The 14585-nt window shown below is 43.8% G+C and overlaps 1 protein-coding gene across 2 annotated transcripts in view; it reads left to right on the top strand.

Annotated features, from left to right (window-relative positions):
* Positions 1-7605: 7605 nt before the first annotated feature.
* The window catches only part of LOC140481916 (INO80 complex subunit D-like), an 82202-nt gene continuing 75222 nt past the window's right edge, over positions 7606-14585 (top strand). Inside the window, exon 1 of one of the 2 annotated variants that reach the window (XM_072578594.1) lies at positions 7606-7654. The gene's annotated coding sequence lies outside the window, so the exon portion shown is untranslated. Of the gene's footprint in view, positions 7786-14585 lie in introns of both variants that reach the window. The other variant, XM_072578593.1, reaches the window with a different exon arrangement.

Raw genomic sequence — 14585 nt, 5'->3', positions numbered from 1 at the left:
TAACACTTTTCCTTATCATGGTGTTAAATAGCAACCCCCTTATTTTTAAATTGTGCCCTTATTTCCAGCTCCCTCAATTTGGGAAAACATCTTACCTGCATCTATCCTGTCTATCCCTTTTTGTAAACGAGTGTTTTGTAGATTTCGATGAGATCACCTTACATTCTTATAACCACTTGTGGATACAGCCCCAGTTTGTCCAATTTATTTTCGTCGGACAATCCTGTTATCTCACAAACTAGTCTGGTGAACTTTCATTGTATTCTCTGTATGGTAATTTTGGAATATATTTCCTCAGATACATAGACCCAAACTGCACTGTACTGTGGGTGATCGTGTTGAAACCTACAACATGCTTAACGGGACAGACAAGATAGATACAACTAAGGTTTTTTGCCCCAGTTGAGGAATCTAGAACCAAGGGCACAATATAAAAATAAGGTGATGCCATTTAATCGTATAACCAAGCTCCTGTACAATTGAAGCAAGATTTCAATAATCTTGTACCCAAATCCTTTTGCAATAGATACTAACATTCCAGTAGCGATTTTTATACTGAGCTGACATTGAACCCGAATGAATTTTATTCCAACTTCTGAGCCAAATGGATATGAAAGCTTGTGTATTTTAATGGGATATACACGAATGATGAGGATGCATCTGATCAAACTCACGATCAGCAGCAGAGTGAGGTGACAAACAGAGCAGAGAGAAGCATCTTTGAAGAAAGGGAATAAGGCTTCACACTCGAAAGCGGTGTATAAGTGTAAATGAATAATGTTACAATACATAAGAGAATGGAAGAGCCTTATTCTGGGGGAAGGAAAAACACAGATGTACAGAGACCCAAGCATAGCGATGACCTGGTAAAAGACAGTAGTCTTCAAGATTGTATGTGAAGGCAGCCAACACCCAGAGAAATAAAGAATGGTACGGTGTGATTATAAATTATATTGAAAACAAGTAATCTTAAAAACAGTCTGGTGCACATAGTGTGTAACGTGAAGATGGACTTGCGGTTCAGTAGCATGTTTTAATTTCTTAATTAGCATAATTTCTTCCCAATTAATTAAGTACTTGTAAAGTTTACCAAGTTTTCAAGTCTTTGAACGTGCATTGACAGGCCCCACGGACTTAATTTCCTACACATTCCAAAAGTGAGAGATTTTCTCTGTCACTTAGAGTCATAGAGATGTACATCCTGGAAATGGACCCTTTGGTCAAACCCGTCCATGCTGACCAGATATCCCAACCCAATTTAGTCCCACCTGCCAGCACCCGGCCCATACCCCTCCAAACCCTTCCTATTTATATACCCATCCAAATGCCTTTTAAATGTTGCAATTGTACCAGCCTCCACAACTTCCTCGAGTAGCTCATTCCATACCCATACCACCCTCTGCGTGAAAAATTGCCCCGTAGTTCTCTTTTTCATATCTTTCCCCTCTCGCCCTAAACCTATGCCCTCTAGTTCTGGACTCCCCCCAACCCCAGGGAAAAGACTTTGTTTATTATTTCTTATCCATGCCCCTCATAATTTTGTAAACCTCTATAAGGTCACCCCTCAGCCTCTAACGCTCCAGGGAAAACAGCCCCAGCCTGTTCAACCTCTCCCTATAGCTCAAATCCTCCAATCCTGGCAACATCCTTGTAAATCTTTTCTGAACCCTTTCAAGTTATGGGGGGGGCACGGTGGCACAGTGGTTAGCACTGCTGCCTCACAGCACCAGAGACCCGGGTTCAATTCCCACCTCAGGCGACTGACTGTGTGGAGTTTGCACATTCTCCCCGTGTCTGCGTGGGTTTCTTCCAGGTGCTCCGGTTTCCTCCCACAGTCCAAAAATGTGCAGCCTAGGTTAATTGGCCATGCTAAATTGCCCGTGGTGCAAGGTGAAGGGGTAAATGTAGGGGAATGGGTCTGGGGGGGTTGCGCTTCGGTGGGTTGGTGTGGACTTGTTGGGCCAAAGGGCCTGTTTCCATACTGTAAATGCCAGCGGAAGCTGCACAGAAGCGCTTCACAGGAGGCTCCCAAGCACTGAGGATGTCACCTAGACAGGGGACGAAACGTTTGCAAGACAAATTCCCAGCTTGGCGAACAGAACCACAACAACGAGCACCTGAACTTCAAATCTTCTCCCAAACTTTGAATATTGTAAGTAATCTAAAACATCTTTCCAAGTGGAAGAAGACCAGAATTGCACACTGTATTTCAACAGTGGCCTAACCAATGGCCTGTACAGTCGCAACATGACCTCCCACTTCCTGTACTCAATACTCTGACCAATAAAGGAAAGCATACAAAAGCCTTCTTCACTAACCTATCGACCTGCCACTCCACTTTCAAGAAGCTATGAACCTGACTCCAAGGTCTCTTTGTTCAGCAACACACCCTAGGCCCTTACCATTAAGTGTATAAGTCCTGCTAAGATTTGCTTTCCAAAAATGCAGTCCCTCCTATTTATCTGAATTAAACTCCATCTGTCACTTCTCAGCCCATTAGCCCATCTGGTCAAGATCCTGTTGTAATCTGAGGTAACCCTCTTCGCTGTCCACTACACCTCCAATTTGCCCAAGTGTTTATTGTTCAGCAAGAGACAAAGCTGAAGTATGCCTCAGTTTGAACTTAGGTGCACATACTTCCAGTCAGAATGGAGCCTTGGTACTGAGCGTGTCACTTTAATTGCTAAGTTGAAAGGTTGTCAGGGCTCTATCTGCCCACTCTGGTGAATGGGAATAACTCCTTAACACTACTACAACGAAGCATGGAAGAGTTCTCGACAACATCCTGACTAATATTTATCCCCCAAAAGATATCACAAAGAACAGATGACTTGGTCATTACCATATCACTGTTTGAGGGAGATTTGTGGTGCACACACTGATTATCTTTGTTCCTACAACGTTTCAAGACAGCTGAACAGTATTTGCTGGATCATAAAATGCACTTTTCTCTGGAGACAAGTCTGAAATTATCTTAAATCAATGGTTTGAACATCAGCCCTCGTACAACACCTGGCAATCATTTCCACCAAATACACCTACCAAAGGTTGGCATGAACCCAGTTGCTACAAGCCAAAAGAAGTTCTTCCATACCATTGGACTCAATATAGAAGTAGTAAACCATTCCAAAGAGCATGGAAATGAAGTGCTTGAAAGACACTTTATGTCCTCCTTAAAGTGGTGGTGAAAATAGAAAAGAGCAAGAAGACTTTTTTTTTGTGGGCATGTAGCAAAACAGGTCCAAATGGAGGAAGAGGTAAAAATATTGAATAATGAATCACTAGAAAAATGATTGGTTTTGGCAGGGCAGCATCGCAATGTTATGATAAGAGATTTATGCAAAGGAATGAATCAAACGTGAACTTGAATAACAGCCAAATAGAAAGCAATTTGAATTTTACAGCTACGTGATTATTACTGGAAAAACTGCTTTGAACATGGACAGAAAGGCAACATGGACAAACTTCCTGTAACTTTCAGGGTTCATTCAAAGAAGACTGTGGAAATCAATGACTAAAACAATACTGATTAAAAAACATGTGGCACAAGAAGAGTGCTGTTCCGACATGCCATTGTCCTGGTTTACCACCATTCCTGATAGAGGAAAAACAAGACAAAAGATTAAAATTTCACGTGAGTTCTTGTTCATAGAGTCATCGGGTCATACAACATGTAAACAGACTCTTCGGTCAAACCAGTCCACACCAACTATGTCTCCACCTGCATGTGCTTGGCCCGTATCCCTGCAAACTCTTCCTATTTATGAACTTAACCAAATGTCTTTTAAACGTTGTAATCGTGCCTACTTTCTCTGGCAGTTCATTCCCCACACAAACAATTCTTTGTGTAAAAAGGTTGCCCTTGTGCCCTTTTAAAATTTTTCTAAACCCTCTCACCTTAAAATTATGCCCCCAAGTTTTGAATTCCACCACCCTAGGGAAAAGACCCATGTCTTTCCCCTTAACTGTGTCCCTCATGATTTGGCTGAATGAAGAATTGACACAACAATGGGTGGCTAGAAACCATCTAAGTGTCTAATTCATCTTCTTAAAACAAAGATCCCTGTTGTAAGTATTCACTCCCAGATACATTTGCCTCACAAAAGGTTAAGTCATAGGAGCCCACAGGAGGTAGTACGTTGACATGGATAGAGAATTGGCTAATGAACAGGAAACAGTGAATGGAGATAAGGGGTTCTTTTTCAAGAAGGGGACCGATAACCAATTGAGTTTCAATGTAATCAGTGCTGGGACAACTGTTTAAAACATAAATTAATGACTTGAAGGAAGTGAATGTACTGTTGTCAAAATTGCACACAACACAAAAATAGGCAGAAACGAAGTTTGTGAGAGGGTTACAAATATTTTACAGAGATATTGATAGGTTAAATAAGTGGGCAAAAAGTTGGCAAATAGAAAATGTAAAGTTGTTCTCCCTTCCAAAATTATTTCATGAAGAGAAACCAGTAAAAGCTGCGATACAAAGGGACTTGGGGTTCCTGTATACAAAACACAGAAAGTTAGCACACAGGTGTAGCAGGTAATCAGGAAGGCTAAGAAAATATGGCCCTTATTTTAGGAGCTTGTACTGTAAGAGTAGGGAGGTTTTACTGCAACTGTACAAGGTGCTGATGAGACCACTTATAGAGTATTATGAGTAGTTTTAGTAGTCCCGTTATTTAAGGAAAGATATACTTTCATAGTAGGCAGCTCAGACAAGGTTCACTAAAGGCGAGAGGTGATTGAAACATATAGGATTCCTAAGGGCTTGACTGGGTAAATGCTGAATGTTTCCCTTCATGGGAGAATCTAAGACAAGAAGGCAGAATCTTACAATAAAGGAGCACTAATCTAAGATTGAGATGAGTAGGAATTTCTTCTCTCAGCGGGTTGAGTCTGTGGAACTCCTTGCCACAGGGTTAAGGGGCAGATTCCTTGTATATATTTAAGACTGAGATGGATAGATTCTTGAGCAGGCGGGGAATCAACAGTTATGGAAAAATCACAGGAAAGTGGATGAGAGGAATGTCAGATCAGCCACGATCCAATGAATGGCAGAACAGGCTTGAGTCTTGAATGGCTTCCTCCTGTTCCTATTCATATGGTTTTAGGGTCCAAATGAAGTCACAAAAAGCATGATTGGACAATTGAAGATCCGATTGAAAGTCCAGAAGTCTTACAGAAGTCTTAATTATTTGTTTCAATCAATAAGCCATTTGAAGCATTCATGCATGAGGAATGAACCATACTAATGGAGCCTGCAGATCAGGATTTAAACAATAAGGGCAAAAGAAGTGGGCCACTATTCTGCAGTTGTGCAAATTCGTGAGAAATTTGTGGTGACTAGTGGAATGCAAGTGGAACAATTGAGAAGTTTTCAAGAATCTCCAACACCTCAGTGTCACTGATGGTCATTTACTACTTAAAGAAAATGACAGTTCATAAAATAGCAGCAATGATGAGCATGAGAGCAGCGATAAGGAAATTTGAGACTTCCACAATGGTGAGACATCATATTGAATTGTTGCTTTTGTTCCATGATGATAAATATTGAGAAGATAGTTTTTTTTTCAATTGATGGCTGATGTTAATATTAAATATCCAATAGCACTGAATTGTCTTATTCGTGGATTTTTATTAAAATCCTGGTGCATCTCAGTCTAGGAGAAAGTGAGGACTGCCAATGCTGGAGATCAGAGTGGAAGAGTGTGGTTCTTCTATTTGAATTTCAATCTGGGTGGTACAAAGTTCAAATTGGGCATTTTGATTTTATATTCACTTTACAGAATTGTTATGGTGCAGGAGACTACTCAGCCTATTATGTCTGTGCCAGTCCTCTAAATGTTCATTTCACATTTCGGGCTCTTGTCTGAAACGTCTACTCTCCTGCTACTCGAATGCTGCCTGATCTGTGCTTTTCCAGCACCCCACTCTCAACTCTGGTCTCCAGTGCTCCCTTTCTCCTCGCATCAGGAGGTGGACAAGTGGATAACCTCCTGCTGTTGGCTGGCTTGCTGTGTTCTTCTAGCTTCTGGCTTGTGTACCTTGGATTCCAGCATCTGCATTTTTTTCTCTAATCTTTTCCTGGCCTGGCCTACATGTGACTCCAGACCCACAGTAATGTGGTCAACTCTTAACTTCCCTCTGCGCAATAAATGCTGGCCTTGCCATTGACATCCTCAGCCTGTGAATAAACAAAAAAAAATTGAACCTACCTCTGCCACAATCTCAGGCAATGCATTCTGGAGCCTGAAAATTTGCTACGTGCTCTTTTTCACGTATTTTAAAATTCATTCACGACAACATTGGTGACTGGGCCAGCATTTATTACCTACCCTTAGTTTGCTCCTTTTTCTAGTTATTTCAAACTTCTGTCCTGTCTCGTTCTCAATCCTTTCACGAGTGGGAACAGCTTCTCCCTGTCTGCCCCACCGTGATTTTTAACACCTCTATCAGATCTCATCTCAGTCTTCTCGCCTCCTAGGATAACAGTGCCAGGCTTTCCATCCATGGAATAATCCCTGTGAATCTTTTCCGCGCTCTCTCCGATGACTTCCACATTCTTCCTAAATTGCAGTGCCCAGAACAGGGGAAGGTCGGTGGAGGTTGGGGGGGCAGGATTCACCAGCCAAGGTCAAAGTCGTGTCTTACTGCATACAAGTTTAACAGGACTTCTTTGTTTTTTGTACTCCATGCGCCTGTCAATACACAATCGTCACACACATGCTATCATTCATATGTTTATGAATGCACAATGCATGTATATATACACACAGGACAAATGACATAAAGTAGACAGTATTAACTAGACTTTTTAAGACACACTATTCCAGTGCAATCAGAGACAGGAACCAGCTGCAGCCTCAACACTTTTAAAACATATTTTCCGCGTTGAAATAGCACAAAGTTATCGACGGGGTAAATTATTTTGATTACTTGCTGACCAAGGCAATGCTCTGATCGATTACTATTGCTGCTGAGCACGCGCCAATGTGGAGGTGTAAAAACTAAGGTCCTGTGAACTGCAGGGCAGACTGAAAAGTGGGTCCAACGTGCTGGTTTCGACCGCTGTCTCGGCTGTCAGACTGTCACACAGGATTCCCACACACCCCCCACCCCGACAAAAGTTGTCATGATCTCCATCGGTCACTTCCAGGCGGCGGCAGCTGCTGCTGGGTGCTAAGGCCCGGGCTTGGACGACTCCTCCCAACCGCCCACCACTTTCGGCGGCGGCGTCAGCGACCCATCTTGCCCGCAGCTCGCTCTTTGTTCCCTCTTCTTCCTCATCCTCCTCTCTCTCTCTCTCTCTCTCTCAATCATGGTAGCGGAAAGAGAGGCGGTCGGGCAGAACTGAAAAACAAAACGCAGCCCGGCCGACCGCGAGGCAGTCAACGAGCCCTCCCGCTCCCGCCCCCGCCCCCGCCCCCGCCCCCGCCCGCGCTCGCAAGCGGCGGTTGGTTGTCGGGCACTTTGTGGGGGGCGGGGCGAGTGGGAGAGGAGACGCGTGCGCAGTTGGGAGCGGCTGGCCCCCGTCCTCCCCCCTCCCCCCTTACATACACAACAGTCCCCGCCGCGCCCCTCCCCCTCCCCCCTTCCCCCCGCCTCTAGCAGCCCGGAGCCAGCCCGGCCAGCACAGCGAGCCAGCCAGCCAACGGTAAACGGCCGCTACAGCGCCTCCACCCGCCCGGGCCTCGAACATCCGCGGACTCGCTTTGCGAGCGGCGCCCGGGACCAGGCGCGCCGAGCCGGGCGGCGGTTTGCAAATTTAGACCGGGGATCCGAGAGGTGGGTTGGGAATTTTCAATCTGTCGGGTTTTATTTCCTCCCCTTTCTGCCGCCGCCCCTCCTTTCGGTCCCTCGGCGTGTTTGATAGTTTCGTCTCATTTTTAAAAACAAAAATTAAATAAATTTAGTTGAGTTTCTAGACAGCAGCCGGCGTTGCGACCGTGCGTTAAAGGGAGGGGTGGGTGTTCAGGAGTGTTAGGCCTGAGCGGGTGGTTAGGCCTCCGCGGCTGTTTTTGATGCCTTTTTTCTTAAATATAAAAGGCCAGTTGTTTTTCTTGCACTTATTTATTTTTCAGGTGGGGGCTGTCTGTAGACTCCGGGCCCGTGAGGCCTCGCTTGGTTCTTCCCCCCCCCCCCCTCCTCCCCTCCCTTTGTGTGCCGAGCGGTCACCGAACCCCCCGAGAGAGGCGGGCCCCGCACGGGCCTGCCCGGCCTAGGCCTCGCGTCACGGGTGGCTTGATCAAGCCCTGAGGGAACCGGGCCTCGGGCGGGCGGGCTGGCGAGCAGGCAGGCAGGAGGTCCTGGCTTCTTTTGTCTGCAGGCCGCACTGAAGCAGCGCTGCCGGGTTGGTCGGTGCCCGTGGGCAGTTTGGCAGACACACGGGGCTGGGCTCTTGTGCAGAACTTGGGTCGGAGGCACAGATGTCCTCCCACCCTTTACAGTCCAGTGGAACAGAGGTTAAATTCTTCCTGTCTCTTGTCTATCTGTCTCTCTCGCAGACTCCGGGTCTTAGTTTTGCAGAAGAGAGAGCGTGTATCAGTCACACATCCAAGATATGTATACTTCTCTGCAAAACTATGCACACATCTTGGGAGATCTCTTATTTACACGCGCAACACACCTTAGTTATGCAGAGTTCTTACTTATATTTATATGCATACAGACTTGCGCTATCCCTTTTGCTTGTACATCTCCAGGTATTCATTTTACAGGTATCTCTCCATACTTATATGTACAGACTTTGACCATGCTGAATGTCTTAACCTTGTATGCATTCAAGTTCATGATCTTCCTCACCCCAATGTTTATGTGCCAAGATGCTTGCTTCGGTTAAATGCACACTGCCCCAAGAGCTTTCTCTGTCCTTTAGTAAGACATTCCTAAGAAAGCTTATGTTTGAAATGTGGACTCTCCTGCTCCTCGGATGCTGCCTGACCGGCTTTGCGCTTCCAGCACCGCGCTTTTTGACTCTGATCTCTATCTGCAATCCTCACTTTCTCCTAAGAACTTTCTGTTCACTAGTAAGAATGCAGCTTAACTTGAACAGCAGATGCGCTACCTCACTGTATAAATGTTCATAACCCTCTGGCATAGAGAATTCTGAAACCACAGCCCCATGTGAAAATATTTCTCTCATCTGCAACTTTGATGGATGATGCCTTTTCCTAAAACTCTTCATTCCTGAGTTGTACACAGGAATGTTTGGTGTGTTTGTATATATATAGTATTCATATTCACTCATGGATCTTTTCAAGCGATTCCCTTTAAAATTAACTATTTCCTTGAGGCATCCAGACAAATGAATCTTGAAGTTGTACCTGCTTGTTGTTGATATTATTCCTATAATAGGGGTATGCAAATCTGAGAGAAAATGCTGTCATTACTTTAGATGTGATCAGATTTTAGTTACAGGCTGATAGGCATCCTTTGCAATTAGCAACTTCAATCCCATTATAATTGTACAAGAAAGAGTCTCAACGTCCAACCACCTTGTACTTCAATTTCGAATGAATGGTGCGGAATACTTAATGGGTAAGTTTGTTCTAGACATGTGCCTGTGCTGAAATGTCTAAGTTGTTAAATGGCAAAATGAATATTGAATGCTCAATTATCTGGACCTCTTCATTGGCAAATGAATGTTTCATTCATGCCCTATGCCCATCTGCTCAATATGTTGTGAATTGTAAAAAAAAAATCTTTCACCATGACTTGATTTAATACTGCTCTGGTTAATCAACAGAAACAATGGGATGGTAGTGTTAAATGAGCCAGTCCGTCCAGTTCGTGTGTGTGGATTATGCACGGGTCTTATTTTAGAGCTTGTGTTGTACAGAAAACTTGAGGCATTGTTGTGACAATAGTGCAAGCTGTTTAAAAAAAAATGCTTCAGTTGATGTTTGTAATTGAATTTTATAGGAGGCAAATCTAGCTTGTAGCTTGAATGCAAATTGATGCAGGAGCCAGGTGTAATATTTTTGGCATGTTATCTGGAGCAAGTACATGTAACACAGGAGTTGTTGTTTACAGACTGTGAAGAAAGATCACCGATCTATGATGTCCTATTCCTTACTTAATTTGGTACATCATTCCAGTGAATGCTGAGAGATTATGGCAATGTCCTTAGTGCCAATGCTTTATTCATTCATTGCTTCTGCATTCATTGACCAGTGTATGTTCCTGTCTGTCAGTATCTTGATTTTTAAAATTTTCATCCTTGATTTCAAATACCTCATTGCTTTGCCCCTCACTGTCCTTATCGTCTCCTGTAAAACTGTGTTCCTCCTAATCTACCTACCTGCATATCACTGCTGTCATTGCTCTTATTGGCAAATCTTCTGCTATCTTACCCATAAACTCTGGAGTTTCCTCCCTAAACTTGCCACTGTCTCACTTTTTATCATCCCTTAAGTAACTCTTCAAATCTACAACTTTGATTTAACTTGTGGTCATCTGTCAAATGTCTTTGTGTGTAGCTCAGTGTCAAGTGAGCGGCACGGTTGTACAGTGGTCAGCACTGCTGCCTCACGGCGCCAGAGAACCAGGTTCAATTCCTGCCTCAGGCACCTGTCTATGTGGAGTTTGCACATTCTCCCCGTGTCTGCGTGGGTTTCCTCTGGGTGCTCCGGTTTCCTCCCACAGTCCAAAAATGTGCAGGTTAGGTGAATTGGCCGTGCTAAATTGCCCGTATTGTTAGGTGAAGGGGTAAATGTGGGGGAATGGGTCTGGGTGGGTTCCCCTTAGGAAGGTCGGTGTGGACTTGTTGGGCCGAAGGGCCTGTTGCCATGCTGTAAGTAATCTAATCTAAGTATTTGTGCTAACTCTCAAGTATTGTATGCTAACTCTCCCAGTTGGTCAGTTTGGTAACATTTTACAAAGTGAAATATTTGTACCTTGTCCTAAGTTTGTTTTCAGAAAAATCACTTCTAAAAATGAGTTTGAAGTAGCAACAATATATTTTCTGACCAAAACCAGCACTATGATGATCCAATGGGGGGGTCGTCCAGAATTTAAACCTGTCTGTTTAAATCAGTGATGCCAACAATTCACCCTTTAGTTCTACATGGCTATTGTTACTGCAAATCCCGTACAAAGATAGGACATCATGTAACTTCAAAGCAAGCTTTAATGGCTGTATGATTTCTCAAGTCATAGTTATGTGCCAATCTCAACAACATGCTGACCTGATGCTGTTCTTTGCACAGGTTCTGAGGTTAAATAAAGCATTGAGTGGCCCATTTGCAGATGTATGTTTATCACCACATCGTTGTAAAGAGTGAGAGATTGGGTTTGGAAATATCCTTTAGGATTTCCCAGATGGAGTTGCTACCGTCAGCGTGTGTGTGTGTGTTGGGTAAGTATTTGGAGAAGCAGGTCCCTGGTTTTGTGTGAGCGGCACGGTGGCACAGTGGTTAGCACTGCTGCCTCACAGCGCCAGAGACCCGGGTTCAATTCCCCCCTCAGGCGACTCTCTGTGTGGAGTTTGCACATTCTCCCTGTGTCTGCGTGGGTTTCCTCCGGGTGCTCCGGTTTCCTCCCACAGTCCAAAGATGTGCAGGTCAGATGAATTGGCCATGCTAAATTGCCCGTAGTGTTAGGTAAGGGGTAGATGTAGGGGTATGGGTGGGTTGTGCTTCGGCGGGGCGGTGTGGACTTGTTGGGTCGAAGGGCCTGTTTCCACACTGTAAGTAATCTAATCTAATCTAATCTATTATGGTGATGTGCTTGCCTGCTGTGAATAGAGTAGAAAATTGACAAGCAAGTTCATCTGTAATACGTTATAGTTTAAGAATATTGTGCATAAGCTTGACTGTGTTTATGTTTTATTTTTAAAAAAAAAGTGGATTTGATAAACCCACTCCAGGCAGTAATTTCAGTGGGGAAGTTATCCACGTAGAGTGGGCTATGAATTCTGTGCTTTCCTCAGTTTAGTGGCGTGCGTTGATTGTTCAAAAGGCCAGCTCACATCTGATAGGCCATGTGGCCTCACTGTGCTTCAAGATCCTGTGTTTGACCAAATGAGTTCCAATGCATCAATTAATTTTACAATTTGTCAGTAACATTGCCATCCCCAAGCTGTATCTTCAACTGACCAAGCTGATCTTGCGAAGATGGGAATTGAACATGGCACCTTGAGGTCCATACAGTTTGGTTGCAGGGTGACATTACTAGTGCAATGATATGAAGTTATATTGTGTTTCCCAAACTTGTTGTGATTTTTCTGTTTTGGTATGCAGCAAATGTTCATGATTGGGAGCAAATTGGTGCTTCTTCAAAACAGCATGTTTACATGTCAGCTTCTGAGTTTAAAGTATGTTATTGAGAAGTCTGGTTCATTGTTGTCTGAGATTATCCCTTGAACCCAGCCTGACAACACAATCTGTGCTTGCACTAGATCTATCCTTGGATTGCTGTCTGCTAATTGCTGATTGGAACATACAATGTGTGTGGATGTCGAGTATGAGCCTGCTGGCGGTAGCCTCTCACTATGGCCAAAAAAGCCTGTGACTTGCTTTGCACCTGAGGATTAGCAGCTGGGGCCAAGTTATGATGGGCTGCTGTTTTATGTAACTATTCCCCAATGTAAGCTCAGAGGAACTGGAGTTGGCTGTTCAGCCCCTTGAACTGATCCCACCATTTGATTAGATCATGGTTGAACTCTGTTTACCTGCCTTGGTCCTGTAACTTGTTACACCCATTCCTCATAATTTCAAAACCGATTCATAAGATTTTCATTTGGTCCTTAGCATGAAAAGCACTCAATGAAGTGTTCTCAATTTCTGCTTTTTTTTTTTGTGTGGGAAGAAATGAGTCCTGACACTACCTCTGAACACTCCAGTTTTAATTTGACGATTGTGCCTCTGTGTGTATACATGGCCCTAGAAAAAGTCCCTTCCAAGAACAGAAGGGAGCGGCAGGAGAAACCAGGCCAGCGCAAGAAGTTGATCCTGTCATTTGTTAACTGTATTCTGTTGAGGGCACACCGTTGTATTCTGTCTTGCTTTGTTTAATATGGAAGGTGTTTTTTAAAAATGTTATTAATATTGGGCAGTCAGTTGTAGTCACAGATTGATATAGAAGTGCCATGAGGGAGGAAGGTCAGAAGAAAGTTTTGAATCTCTGCCAGTGGTTTGTGACTGTGATTCTAATTTGTGTGAGATGGTATCAACAGCAGTTCGCAAATGTTGGTGCTGGGTTCATTTAAGATGGAACGATATTACATTGTTTCTTTACCTATTGCATTTTACCTCTATCCTTAATTTTGCTAACCGTCTCCCCACCAGCCCCTCATGTCCCGCTTGACATAAACTTTAGCTCATCAAAAGCTCTGTTCCCTATATCGTAACTCTGTCCAATTTGTACGTCACATCTGTTTGCTGAACTACATATGGTCACAGTTTTCACAACTTCAGTTTTATACTTGCTGTCTTCAAATCCCTCTATAACATTGCCCATCTGTATCTTTATAATGTCCTTCAACTCTTCCTGTACCAGACTATTCTTCCAATTCTGGCTAGAAGTACCTTTGGCTGCCAAAGTTCCAACAATTCTTTTCTTAAACATCTCACTATCCTCCTTTAAGGTGATCCTTAAAATCTAATTCTCTGACCAAACTTTGGCCACGTGTCCTAATATCTCCTTCTGTAGTTCGCTGTCAAGATTTAATCGGTAACGTCTGTGTGAATTGCTTGGTGATGTTTTATGATCAATGCAGAAAATGAATGTGAGGAGCAATTGTTGTAACTAATCTTCAGTGACCTTGCTTCTCTGCTGTCTGAGAATGATATTGTTTTATAGGAAGAAATGTTTTCATTGACCCAAGTGCGTCTCTAAATGAAATTTTCAAACTTTGCATCAAGTGAGTCTTATAGACCCACCTATAACCCACTGTTTCCTGTATTTCTTAATAGAGCCCAAGTCCCACAAGTGAATTTTTTAAATGCTACATAAAGAGATGTCTTGCTTTCACAAGGTCAGGATGCCCAAAGTAGCTTGAGGTGGTGTTACTGTATTATGGTATTGGAAATTTAAGAGCCAAATAATGCAATTGCAAGCTCCTGCAAACAGCAGTGTGATTGTGATCATATTAACTCTTTGAGTCATGCTTTTTTTTAGATTACTTACAGTGTGGAAACAGGCCCTTCGGCCCAACAAGTCCACACTGCCCCGCCGAAGCGTACCCACCCATACCCCTACATCTACATCAACCCCTTGCCTAACACTACGGACAATTTAGCATGTCCAATTCACCTAACCTGCACATCTTTGGACCGTGGGAGGAAACCGGAGCACCTGGAGGAAACCCACGCAGACACGGGGAGAACGTGTAAACTCCACACAGTCAGTCGCCTGAGGCTGTTGAGGAATAATTGTAGTCCAGGTCATAGTGGAGAACTCTCCTGCTCTGCAAAGTGGTGGCATACAATGTTTTAGGTAGAACTGAGGACAAGTGTGACCTGTGTTGAACCTCCTTTGAAAGACAGTACTAGCACGTGGAGTGTTGGCCTTGACTTGAGGTTCATATCTCAGTATTTCCAAGCTTCACTCCAATATCTTGACTTGAGTAAGAGTGCTTCTGGCTG

The sequence above is a fragment of the Chiloscyllium punctatum genome, chromosome 10 (assembly GCF_047496795.1).
Source record: "Chiloscyllium punctatum isolate Juve2018m chromosome 10, sChiPun1.3, whole genome shotgun sequence".
Lineage (NCBI taxonomy): Eukaryota > Metazoa > Chordata > Chondrichthyes > Orectolobiformes > Hemiscylliidae > Chiloscyllium > Chiloscyllium punctatum.
This window is presented reverse-complemented; position numbering and strand designations above follow the sequence as displayed.